The sequence below is a fragment of the Peromyscus californicus genome, unplaced genomic scaffold, assembly GCF_007827085.1.
Source record: "Peromyscus californicus insignis strain IS unplaced genomic scaffold, ASM782708v3 Scaffold_10__1_contigs__length_136768540, whole genome shotgun sequence".
NCBI lineage: Eukaryota > Metazoa > Chordata > Mammalia > Rodentia > Cricetidae > Peromyscus > Peromyscus californicus.
In genome coordinates this window covers 120,512,069-120,525,701 of record NW_026294391.1, presented here as the reverse complement: position 1 = coordinate 120,525,701, position 13,633 = coordinate 120,512,069, and positions in this window count along the sequence as shown.

The following is a 13,633-nucleotide window of genomic DNA, read 5'->3' as shown; positions in this document are numbered from 1 at the left end:
ACTCCATAGTGTGGCTCACTTGGAGACATACGTCTACATGGCTGGGTTGTTACAAAGATTAAATGAGATCACATATATAAATAATGCTTTAGTAGGCACTCCATCATAATAGCCATCATTATTATCATCAGCATTTATTCATTCAACCAAGCAGGCACTCAATAAATATTGATTGACTGTATGAATGAATGATTAAAAAAAAGTTCCTTCAAGCAGACCAAGTTAGACAAAAGATGCAGACAATTTTGCACTTTTCAAGCCGTTCTACACATAGTTATAGCTAATATCTGTTTAAGGCTCTTCCATTTACCTTTCACAAAAGGTTTTTATTTAAATTATAAATTGTTCCCATGCCCAACAGACACAAACACCCTTACCCTATTTTCCCCACAGTATTTATAATATCTTCTCATATGTTATAGTTTAATTTTGTTTTATTTACCTGTTTATTGCTGGTCCCACAGTCAAACAGTATATAAGTTGCTGAAGAGTAAGGATATTTACTGTTTCCAATGCATCCTAAGTGCTTATGAACGTTCAGCATAGAATAGGGACTATAAAAGAATGGATGAATGAATGATGAAGAATACAGTTAGTTTTGCAAGTTGTCAGCTCTGGGGAAAATGTTAAAGTTGGGTTTATTGGGAGGCAGACTACAAAATCTGAAAAGCTGATATGAAGGCTGGAGTTGGAAATGAAAGGAACTCCTTCACCACTGACCTTAGTCTGAAAAGTTCAGGATGCTTGTAGCAACCTCATTTCTGAAACACAGCTTCATTTTATCCTTTTGTCCTCAGGAGATCCCAATTCCTCACCTATAGATGATATTTTAGATACAGAGTCTTTTCTCTATCAGCTTCTAAGATGGCATCTGTCCTAGTGTGCTGTCAGTTGCTGTGATAAACCCTGACCAAGACTAACTTGTGAGGAAAGGGTTTATTTATTTTATCTTACAGCTTGCAGTTCATCATGAAAGGAAGTCAGACAGGAGAAACTCAGGTCAGGAACTTGGAGACAGGAGCTGATGCAGAGGCCGTGGAATAATGCTGCTTACTGGCTTGCTCCTCATGGCTTGCTCAGTTTGCCTTCAAGGGTGGCACTACACACAGTGGGTTGGGTACTTCTTTGTTCCATTTTGAATTGATTTTGCGGGGGAGGGGGCTCAAGACATGGTCTCTCTGTGTAGCTTTGGAACCTGTCCTGGAACTCGCTCTGTAGACCACACTAGCCTCTAACTCACAGAGATCCGCCTGCCTCTACCTCCCAAGAACTAGGATTAAAAGTGTACACCACCACCGCCTGGCTTGAATTGATTTTTTTATGAGGTGAAATATATAAATCTATCTTCATTTTTCTGTTGGTAGAAATCCAGTTTTGCCATCATCATTTGTTAACTAAGCTATCTTTTCCCTCCAAAGTATGCTTTTGCTTTCTTTGTCAAAAATAAGCGGGCATAGCTATGTCATTTCATTTACAGTTCCTCTATTCTATTCCACTGTCTTCCTGTCTATTTTTATGCCAATATAGGCTGTCTTTATCACTGTAACTCTATGGTATAACTTGAAGTCCAGTATCATAATACCTCCAGCATTCTTACTCCTTAGGATTGTTGTGTCTATTCATGATGTTTTGTGGTTCCCTATGAATTCCTGTATTATTTTTTTCTAAACCTGTGAAATGTGACATGGGAATTTTGATAGGTATTGCATTAATTCTTTATATTAATTTTGGTAGTATAGAATATGGACTATGTCCTCTTTGTCAAGGCCCTGTGCTCCTCAAAACTAAAGAGTAACTGAACAAAATGGAGGGGGGCATGGAACCAAGGACTGGAGAAATGGCTTAGTCAGTATAGAGCTTGCCACACAAGCATGAAGAGTTCAGAATCCCAGCACCCATGTAAATGACAGTATGCAACACATCTGTAATCCCAGTGTTCAGGAGGCAGAGATAAAGTATCCCCTAGTAAGCTGGCTAACTAGACTAGCTGAATCTGCAAGCTCTGGATCCAAATGAGATACCTTGCCTCAATATATAAGATGGAGAACTGCCGCCGGGCGGTGGTGGCGCACGCCTTTAATCCCAGCACTCGGGAGGCAGAGCCAGGCGGATCTCTGTGAGTTCGAGGCCAGCCTGGTCTCCAAAGCGAGTTCCAGGAAAGGCGCAAAGCTACACAGAGAAACCCTGTCTCGAAAAACAAAAAAACAAAAACAAAAACAAAAAAAAAAAAAAAAGATGGAGAACTGCCAAAAAAGACACACAATGTTGACCTCAAGCCTCCATACACATATGCATGCATGCACACACACACACACACACACACACACACACACACACACACACAAGTTTATACACATATGCTCACTCACACACATGCACATGCAAAATCCATAACAGCCTGGTAAAATGGAGTCTCTGTTCTCACCAAGCTCTTCCTGGAGATCACTCAGTATGATTACATGCTTTCAGAGAATACCACCATATACTTAAAATATCACATGGAATCTTGTCCCCAAAATTAAATGGATATTATGTCTAGTGAAAAATAATAAATCCCTGTGAAATCAACTAGAGTAGAAACCCAGTTATGGGCAAAATAAGAAAGAAGAAACAACCATAAAGAACAAATGAATGAAGGAACTATCTAGACAAAAGGTCAACTAAGAGATGAGAAATGGTTCCTCTAAGCTGGGAAACAAAGCCAACTAAGTTGACCAGGTGTGGTGGCATACATCTGTAACCTCAGAACTTAAGACACAGGAGTATTTCTGGAAGTGTGAGGCCAGCCCTGGTTTATAGAGTGATTTCTAGGCCAGCTAGAGCTACATAGCATAATCCTGTTCCTTTTCTTTTAGGGGAGAGGAAGATGAGACAGCATGTACACCAGGCTAATCTCAAACTCACAGAGATTCCCTGCCTTTGCTGCCCAAGTACTGGGATTAAAGGCATTTGCCCTCAGGCTTGTGTGATCATTTGAATAAGAATGGCCCACATAGGCTCATACATTTGAATGCTTGGTCATTAGGGTATGGTATTATTTGAGAAGGATTAGGAGGTGTGGCCTTGTTGAAAGAAGTGTGTCACTAGGAGTGAGCTTTGAGCTTTCAAAAATCCCATGCCAGGCGCGCTCGCTCTCTCTCTCTCTCTCTCTCTCTCTCTCTCTCTCTCTCTCTCTCTCTCTCTCTCTCTTTTCTCTCTCTCTCTCCTTCTCTCTCCCCTCTGCCTCTATGCATGAATCAAACAATGAACATCTTTTGAGTAATAATCATTTGGCAAGGACTCTCACATATGTTACTGAACTCAAACACCCCTCCTAGAAGATAACTTAACAGCCAAAACAAATATTCCAACCCCAAAATCTGGCTATGTCTTCCACCCTATCTTAAAACCCTTCAAGGAGCCGGGCAGTGGAGGCACACACCTTTAATCCCAGCACTTGGGAGGCAGAGCCAGGCAGATCTCTGTGAGTTCGAGGCCAGCCTGGGCTACAGAGTGAGTTCCAGGAAAGGCTCCAAAGCTACACAGAGAAAACCTGTCTTGAAAAACCAAAAAAAAAAAAAAAAAAAAAAACCTTCAAGGATATGCAGTGACTATGGACATGGCTTAGGGAAGCTTCCTTTAAAAAGCATCTATAGCCAATTATAATTAATAATAACAATCATTTAAAGACTGGAGATTGATAAGAAGGCTACAACAAATTATAAATTTCTTGCTCAACACAATCTACAGAATGTCAGTGGTGTATGGATAATCCTCTACTGTGGAAGACTGAGTCATTCAAACTATTTCGCCACCTCCATTATCCCAACTGCTGCACTTTATAGATCATTGTACAGATTCATATAGGTTGGAGACCTATTAAGTGAAATTCCGAGCACGATTTTAACAATGTTTCCTCCTCACATTTAAAGTTAATATGAAGTCTTGGACAGAAATTATTTAGACTCTGGATATTATTATGGGAACTTTCTCATGGTTCTAATCTTCAGTTTCAGCATCCCTTTCCTTATTAGCAAAGAATGCAGACTTGTCCTCCAGATGTTCAAAGACTTCTCTGCTTGGTTAAGCCAGCAAGTATGAAAGCACATCCAGGGTGAACACTTTTTAAGAAGCCCCAATGCACGTGATCATTTGGAGACCTCTTTTGCTTATTCTTGGATCCAAATCATTGGTTCCACCAATCATATAGAATGCTGTTCAAAGTATAAGGTGGCGCACCTTGAGGAGCATATAGCCTCTTAGGTAGATGGCTTGGTAACTGGAGACCTTTTTAATAAAAGGAGCCCATTCCTCCACAGAAATAGAGGATTATATCAGGGTGCACAGCTAGCAAAGAGAATGTGTACTATGCACTTATTTTTGGCCATGTGCCCTTCTCCTCACTACCTCCACGGATAAAATCGGTAGGATGGGCAAGGGATCAGTAAAGGAGGAAATATTAGCAGGACATCCATGACCAAGCCAATACTAGAACTCCATGTATGTCTACTTGCTTGACATTCATTCTCCAAGTCTCATAGGCAATGCCAGAACTACACCCTATAAAGACAAGTTCCTCCCTACTAAGCTAAGAACACTTTGAGGCTAGCATGCAAACATTATGTGGTTCAGTGATACCCATTTCAGTACCTATAGTAATGTAGGGTAATCGATCTACTAACAAATGTATTAATTGGAAACATGTAAGCTGACTGCAGTTTGCTGGAAACATGGCTTGGCAAGGAGTCAAGAAGAATCCTTTCTCTCTGATTTTGCTAACAATAAACTCTACCAGTTTAAACAAGTTTGATCCCACCTACACTACATGGCTAATAAGGTTGCTGTGGTAATGATTGTATCAATAATCAAAAATTGATTGAGTCCGAGGACTAATATTCCTGTATTGTTTAATAGTTTGTTTACATAATCTGTATGTCCCACAGTCAAATTATGAGGTACCACTAATCTGTACCTTCTTTGTTTTTTCTGTTTTCTTAATATTTTATTAATTCTTTGAGAATTTCATACAATGTATCTTGATCATGTTCACTCCTCACTCCTCTTCCTCATGTCTCCCAAATCCACCCCTCCTCTTTAACTTCTACCAACTCTATGTCCTCTTCCGTTTTTTTAAACCACTTAGTCCAATTTGGCTTTTGTTTGTTTGTTTGTTTGAGACAAGAGTCTCACTGTGTAGCCCATGCTGGCCACAAACTCAAGATGCTCCTGCTTCAGCTTCCCTCCCAAGTAGCCATGATTGTAGATGTGTACCACCACACCCAGCTGTCAAATCACTTCTCACAGCCTTAGGCTAAAGCTCAGAGAACTTAAGCAATATCTACTAAGGATCAGGAGCAGGTTAACAAGCCATATCTGGGCTGTTGACCATTTCTTTGTGCTTCATTTTTCTCCATTGAGCCCTACTTACACTTTCAGCAAGATGTTTAACAAAGAGTCATCAATTCATGCTAGATTTTTGTGCTTCAAATGCAATGGTACAGACATACCATAAAACTATTTTAAACATGAACTAAAGTCTCTCTTATTTATTAAAAATAATTTTTATAATATTCTAAGTTTTTTTGGAAGCCCCTGTGAGAAATGATAAGACTTTAATCTCTCCCAGTGACTAATACTGCTTTTTCTCATTCCACCTGGTCAGTTGAGCTGATCTCTGAGGTGTTGGAGAAAGCATAAAAGCTGTGAAATTTGAACAAGACTTCTTCTCTAATTCCACAAGATTCCTGATAAAATCTACAGAGCAATAATACTTTCTATTGGGCTCTGAAAGGAAAAAATTAAATCTTACATTTTAAGCAAAAATAAAGGCTGTAAGATCTCTATGTCCTTAGTTGTATGTACTTAGCAGCAGGCCTGTCTCTTTAATAGAGCTACTTTATGTCAGAATTAAATAGCAGAAAACTGCTTGTCACAAATCCAAACCACATCGTTTCAGTGAGTGCTCTCCAGAGAGCCTTGACAGAAACAATCTCAAGTGACTGTGCCAAACTGTGGAAGTGTCATACATGATCAGCTCAATTTTTAAAAATTCCTTTCAAAAACGACTTCCTCAAATACTACAATTAATTCCACAAATATCTATGCAGAGTCCTTGTAAAGGCTAAGGCAAATGAGACATGTCCCTCTTCTCCACATTAAAAAAAAAAAGTTCAATCCTAGTTAGTGCTTAAGAAGTCCTATGTAAGAAACAAGACAGCTTTTGACTAAGCTTGTTCTGTGTTAAACAGATTTCAGGTATGTGCAGCTGTACTGAGAATTGAACCCAGCAATGACAAAGCTGACTTTCAGCGAAATTAATAAACTGGTCCAACTCATACAGATAGCAACTGTTTATACTCAAGCACAAACCCAGGTTTTGTAGACCTCTAGATTTGCTTCTCCTATCATAACACAGAACTGAAAGTAAATAACTCAAATAGCTTCAGGAAGTCCCTGAAACTGACCAGAGTCAAAAGGCTCCTCCCTGCCAGAGTAAACAGAGCCAAATTGCAAAGAAGCCTCTCAGACCATACCAACTGCTTGCAAGAGGTTTAGACCAACTCAGGGACCTGGAAATGGCACTCTCCAACTGGCTGAGCTGTTTGCAGGTTGTACAGTGTGCTCCAGGTTCTCAGCTTTGTGAGGTATCACCCATGCTGGGGTGGGCTTTGGTGATGCAGCTGTCTTTGAGATGTTTAAGTAACTCCTCACTCATATTCCTATAAGGAACCTTAATAAAACTAATTTGTTTGCCCCACAAAAATAAATTTAAAATGGTAAACAAGGTCTGGGGATATAGCTCAGATGGGAGAGTGATTAACTAGGGTTTAGGGAGCCCTGGGTTTCATTTCCAGCACCAAAGAATAAAACCAGACACACCTGTGCATGCCTATAATCTTGACATTATGGAGGTGGTGGTGGAGGTGGAACCTTCAGAATTTCAAGTTCATTCTCAACAACATAGAAAATTTGAGACAAGCCTAAGATACATAAGACTTTGAAGAAAGAAGGGAGGGAGGGTGAGGAGGGAGAGAGGGAGGGAAGGAGAGAGGGAGGGAAGAGTGGAAATAGTGAATCATGGTGAGCTAGTTGGTAGTTAGTGAGGAATTAGGCTTTAATGCTTAATTCTTAAATATTTACTAGAAGCTAATTAAATGCCAGTCCAAGGACCAGGGCAAGGCAAGGAAGGTACCTACAACACAACATTGAAGGAGACACATTTCCAGGGTCATGCAAAAGTACTCTGAATCGGGGCTGGAGAGATTGCTCAGTGGTTAAGAGCACTGACTGCTCTTCCAGAGGTCCTGAGTTCAACTCCCAGCAACGACATGGTGGCTCTCAACCATCTGTAATGAGATCTGGTGCTTAAAATAAATAGCTAAATCTTTTAAAAAAAAAAAAAGTACTCTGAATCATTGTACACAAAACCCAAGCAAGTATGTGTCCAGTTCTCTGACCATTAGAAGATCATAGTGATTTAAAACATTTAAACTCCAAGCCTTGTCTTCTGAGCACATCCAACTTAACTATATTATTTTTCTTAATTCTATTTAATCAAGGATTACACTGGCAGGACCTTCAATATCTATACTAGGTTCCTTGCTAATCTCAATCCTTGCTTGGAAACTTACTCTCTAGCTACAATCTCAGACCTCTAGGGCCAGACTGAAAAGTAAAAATCATTAGCAAGAAAAGATGATAATGGTGATGATTAGTGTACTTTAGATTTATACCTCAGTATCACCTCAGAGAAGCATGTCCTGAGCACTCCAAAACATCATCTCCCATCACTCTCCACCCCTTAGTCTGCTTTGACTTCCAGAAGCTCCGATTCACTTATTTACTGGTGACTATTATTTCTGTCCGCCACTAGTATTGCACGTATCAGGAGTATTAGGACTTTGTTTAATCCAGTGTGGTAACTAGAAGGGTTGAAGAGTCTAGCCTATAGTTGATCTACAATAAAAATGTATCAACTACATAATGACCTCATCTGTATTCACGTGGCACTAGGGCCTGTGCTCTTACTATCATCTAAGAAAGATCTACAGGTGCAGTAGAAATCTTCTACACAGTAATTTTGCCCTGGGACATTTCTTCTCAGACATTAGGAACACTTCGCTTTCTTCATTTTTAAAACAAGGAAATACTCAGATTCTATTTCTGTCAATATTTTCAGAAACAGCACTTTCTATTCATCTCCTGAATATGTTGTCTCTTTGCAAAGCCGTTGCCAAAGCCCAGGCTTGTTTGCCATGGGTTCTGTTACTTTTCCAAGCTCCAAATCAGTTGCCCACATCACATACTTGATTCCTTCCAAAATAAGCGTTAGTGTTATAATACACAGACCAGACTCATGAAAATACTTAAGCAGTGCTTAATCTGGGCAGCTTCTAGGCTCTGATTAGAAACCACACTTTGCTAAATCCTGCCACTACACCTCATCTAGAGGAGGGGGCAAGTGCTTCTGCTGCCAGGATCCAAGATCCGTACAACTCTAGGAAAACATGCAATAGCAAGAGGAATGTTCTCCCTATGCCATCCATTCTATATTATAGGAGACCAAAAGTAGGGAAGGAAAGGAAAGTGATTTGATTGTGAAGGAAGATTCCTTTTGTACAGCTGCCAAATAAATCAGATATGCTCTCTTCTCTTAAAAAAAATGCTTTTAGCAGCTGTGCTCTGACATCCTTTTGAACGGAGCGACAAAGAAGTTAATACTTTAAGGAAAAGGTAAACATAACAATGTACTCGATATGAAAAAATAAAGTGGGAAGCCATCAATTGGAAGCATCCTCCTTCAAGGAGGGATGCATGCTAAAACAGGAGCATAGGAAACAGTGAGGTAGCAAGTTCTGGGATTGTTCTTTAGAAGCATGTTGAATAGTGATCCTACTGGCTGCACTCTGTATCTTCTAGTTGGCCAGCAATCTCGTTTTAAGTTGTTTTGAAAGACAAAGGGAAGGAACCCAGCCAATGACAAGCCCACAGCCATTGTGTTATCTATTAAATGACTTTGCAGTCAGGTAAAAATATGTCCTTATTTTGTGAATAAATTGGCTATTTTTGGTTGTATTTTAAAATGATCCGAAGTCCTTTTCTGAGCACCAATAAAAACAAGGAGCTCACAAACAAACCCTCCTTCCCACTGCTGCTGCAGTTTCCTACTTTAGGAGATTTACATAGCGATTTAGAAAGAGCAAATCGATTGGCATTCGTTTTCAAAAGAAGTAAAGCCTTCTGAGCCTGCAACTCTATTTTAATGTTTCTAGAACATACATTTACAGACTTTCTAAGATTCATGGGCATTATTATTGAATATTTCCTTCATTATCACTTCTTATGTGATGATGGTTTTTATTTTCCAGCACACCACACTAAATGGGATATTTTCTTCTCTCCTGCTAGATAATTTCACCAAAATGGTGAAGGCAATATTTTAAAAATGAAATTATATCTAATGACACATAACCAATAGGGCCAGAAAATTTTCAAGATTTAGATTTTTAAAACACAGGGCTATGTAAACCAAATTATGATCTAAAGGCCATGGCAAAATTATGTAGAGATGGAGTGAGCTCTGTGAACAATTAGAAACAATGCTGAAAGCTGCTCATTTATACCCTTCCCGGTTATCACCTCGTCTGGGTCTTTCAGTGATGGACTAAGAAATAAAGGGGGGAGCAGGGTTTTCAATATGTTTTTTTTCTTTGAGAAACAATAAAAACATTAAACTTTATACACTGAAGGATCTCTGCTCCGAATGGTAGCCCTTTCATGGGAGTCCAGTTTGGGTTTTGTCTGGGTGGGGATGTAGGGAGGGAGAATGTGAATACCCCCAGAGTCATTTAAAATATATAGTATTAGCTAATTGATGAGAGGACTAAAAACAATAGTAAGTAGGCAGCCTGGCTACGAGCCAGCAGCAAGGCTTTATGGTGAAAGCGAGTTTACATTAGAGGCCTGTTTTTCCCCTTTCCTTATATGAAATGAACAGCTGTAATTGAAAAGCAAGGAGCTCTATGGTTTATAGAAATAGGTGTTGTGAAGAGCCTTGGCCGTCTAATTTTCTTCCTATTGCAGGGCAGGCTTCCATTGTCTGTTTTTTAGAGCTAATTTCTTTTCTGATCAAAAGGCCCACGTCGTTGAAAAGGTAGTAATGACTATTCATTTGGCTGAAGCCTCCATTCTCCAGACTGCAAGCTTTATTTAGAAATGGCTATTTCTTTCTAAAAGGAAAAGTTCATTTATGTCCTCTATAATGTCAATTAAAGTAGAATATATTTTAATTATTTATCCTTAGGAGAAACCTTTTAGGAACTTAATTTAGTATGCCTATGCTATGCAGACACTACAATAAGCGAATGTGAAATGATATCTAGGCACATGGGTTTTATTTTATTTTACCACTAATGAATAGTTTATTTGCAACTAATTAACAAGTTAAATCGACACAATTAGTGTCGGATTTCTTTAATAATATAACTCATAAAAGGATAGTCATTGGAACTAGAAAATAAGGTTGGTTGTTGGCTTTGTAAAGAAACCATTTCACAAAAGGAGTAGTTTTTTCCCATTAGAAGGGGTATATTGAGACGTTCTTCGCGATGCATTTTCAAATGAAAAGCTAGGTTGTGCGGGCGGAGGAAATATGTTCAGAAACAAGGGGAGATGGTGTTAATTACACAAACATCACATTAGCAAAGCTTCAAGGTCCTAACCTGTAGACACTTTCCCGGGAAATGTAATTGGAATGACAGCGGCCTAGAAGCCAAAACGACAGTGTGGACAAACCTCCCAACAGAACGGGCTTTGTCGCGAGGTCTGGCCCCCAGTCTCCTGGGAAGCAAGTCGACCTTCAGATGGGCAGCACATAGCTCTTCCCAGTCCACCGCCACAGCCGCGCCCCGGGAGCTGCGCAAGCCGGTCCCTGAGACAGTGGCGCTGGGGTGCGCAAACGCTTGCTAGGCTCGCGCTCTCCCACAGAGGGAAAGTCGCCATGGGAAAGCGCGCGAGCCCACAGGAATAAGCATGGTCACTGCGGGTCCGGGGCGTGCCACCTCCAATCAGGCCAGATCTTGGTGAAGGACTTTCCTCTTCCCACGGAGCCGTTTACTCCGTGGTTCTGCTAGGAGTTTGGGAAGAGCAGTAAGTGAACTTTCATTTGCTCAGTCTCAAGTCCTCTCCGAGACCGCTTCCACTTTGCAATGCAAAAAAGGGCAAGGCCTCGCTGTTCCATACTAGACACACAACTTAGTACATATTAAGTGTAGGGCAGAAGTTTAAAGTAACCAAAAGAAATGTCGGGCCAAGAAGAAAGAGAAAAGAGAAATTCTGTGCATCGAACTCCATGGCTCTCCACTATAGAAAATGAAAAAGTTCAGTGAAAAGAGAGAAGGAAAACATGAGAAGGGGGTAAGGGAACAGCTGGATGTTGCCTTGAGATTTATTTTCCCTGGAAAGCCACCCAGACCCTCACAAAGGTAACAGGCACCGCCCGCGGTAGGAGAGGATGAACCTGCATAGACGCACTGGGGATGTCTAGTCTACATCGGTTTTTCCAGGCGAGGGTAGTCAGGTCTAGTGGACTCATGCCCACCCCCACCCCCGCGAAATTGTAAATCTGCAGATAACGATTTTAAGATCACTTCCCTGGTCCCATATTCTTACTCATCAGCTCGCTTCTGCTTAAGTGGGGGCCATGCCTTTGCAAACCCAAAGGAAATGGCCCCCCTGCCTGAGAAGCACAGTGGGAGGGCAGGCCCAGCCACCCCAGAGCCAGTTTTCTGGGAGTTGCACCGCAGGGGTGTGTGAGTTTGGTGATCTGACCAACGGAGCACCTGGAGTTGTGGGAATGGGGGGGGGGGTGAGGCGGAGATAAACAGGGCAAGGAAGGTGGCTCTGGCAGCCCTCTGAAATGGGACCCAGTTCCTGGGCAGTGCCTTCTTCCCTCTAGGGAGAAGGTATTCTGTACTAGTTAAGAGGACAACTGAAGGCAAAAATCTGTCAAATTCCTCAGAGTTGCTGTATACCTAGGGAAAAGAGAATGGGTGATTAATAATACCTTAACACCCATGTTGGTAAGAGTCATGTTTACAACTGAGAGCCCCGAGGTGTGTGGGGACCAAAAGGACTCCAGTATCTCTACCAAGTGTCACTCAATTAAATACATGAATTGAATTTAGAAACTTGCTTCAAAAAGTGCCCACCCCCCAAAAAAATCTAGGGCCAAAATGCAGTAGAATACAGAAGTGCCACCCAATACAATTTGTCACCTCCAGAACAATGCCATCCCATGCTTCAAGGCTCCCAGATATGTTTCTTTAGAGAGAGAGCATCAACTAGGTTTTTTAAAATCTTGTATTCACCAACCTAGGATCTTCAGATCCTTCCTTGACCTTAAAGACAGGGAAGCTGCACCCCCATCCCCACAATGCTCTGTAGTGTGTGGGAGAGGGAGGGTCCTACATAATGCTCCAGGGATTGGAAAGTGATGTCTCTTCCACCAGTTGGAGTGACCTTTTCGACCTTAAAAAAAACCCACCGCCACCACCACCACCACCAAAGAACAAAAAAACAAAGGACGGTTCTAAAGTAGACCCAAGCTTCTTGATCAAGGCCCTCCCTCTGTGGCCTGAACACAGTCTTGGATGGACCACTGTAAGTAGTCCAGAGATGTTCTCAAAGAGGCAGGATTGACTTCAGAAATGTAAGGCTTTTGTCTGCAGGAAAAGGTTTCCAAGATAAATTGTTTTCATTTCCTCAAACTGGTATTTGGCCCTGGGCATCTACACACTTGAAAATGTTAGACTACTATGGACCAGCCCCCTTGGATGGCACTAACTCTCAGGCCTGAACTAGCCTGAACAAACTTCAAAATTTTGCCACCCTCTCCATGTGCCAGCAAGCACCTACACAGATCTAACCATCGCTATCCAGAATGCCCAAAACATCCCTTCCAAAAGGATGTACATTAATCAGGCCTGCGCCCCTGACAAATTTCTCCCATGATTCGTTAGTGAAGAGTCAACACAGGACAGCCCTTCCCCCGCTCCCTCTACCAATAGCTAGCTCTAAAGCACAATGCCAAAAGTTCTCTTTGCAGATATGAGGCCCTCGGAACCCCCGACTTCTCCAGCAGTGATGGGAGGAAGGGAGATAGGCAATGAACTATACACCTGGAGTTCGCCAGACTAGGCCTGCCCGAATCCAGATCACCAGTGTTTTACAAATAGCTCACCGAGGATAGGTCCTGCTCTGCCCCAAGTCAAGCCAGCTGCTTGTCTTTCCTGGGTTGGAGGGACCTGGAAGACCCTGAGGGAGAGAAGGGGCTCCTCTGGGTGAAGTTTCCAACTGAAGCCAACAAACGGCGCTCTTGTCCCGCCGTGGGTCCTCGGATCCCCTGGCTCGACCCCAATCTGAGGGAGTCTTAATGCTCCTGGGAGCGTTGGGGGATGGAGAGGAGGCGCTTGGCCCAGTTCCTAGTCTGGGCTCTTCGTGTTGCCCACGGAATCCCGGAGGCCCCTAAGGCTAAGAGTGTTGCTGAGCGCGCTCTTTCCCCCTGTGTTTTGCTTGTTGTTGTTAACGGATACGGAATGTATAGGTTGAAGACTCTGCAGTTCAACACCTTGCCGTCCAGAAAGCCTCTGCCTGA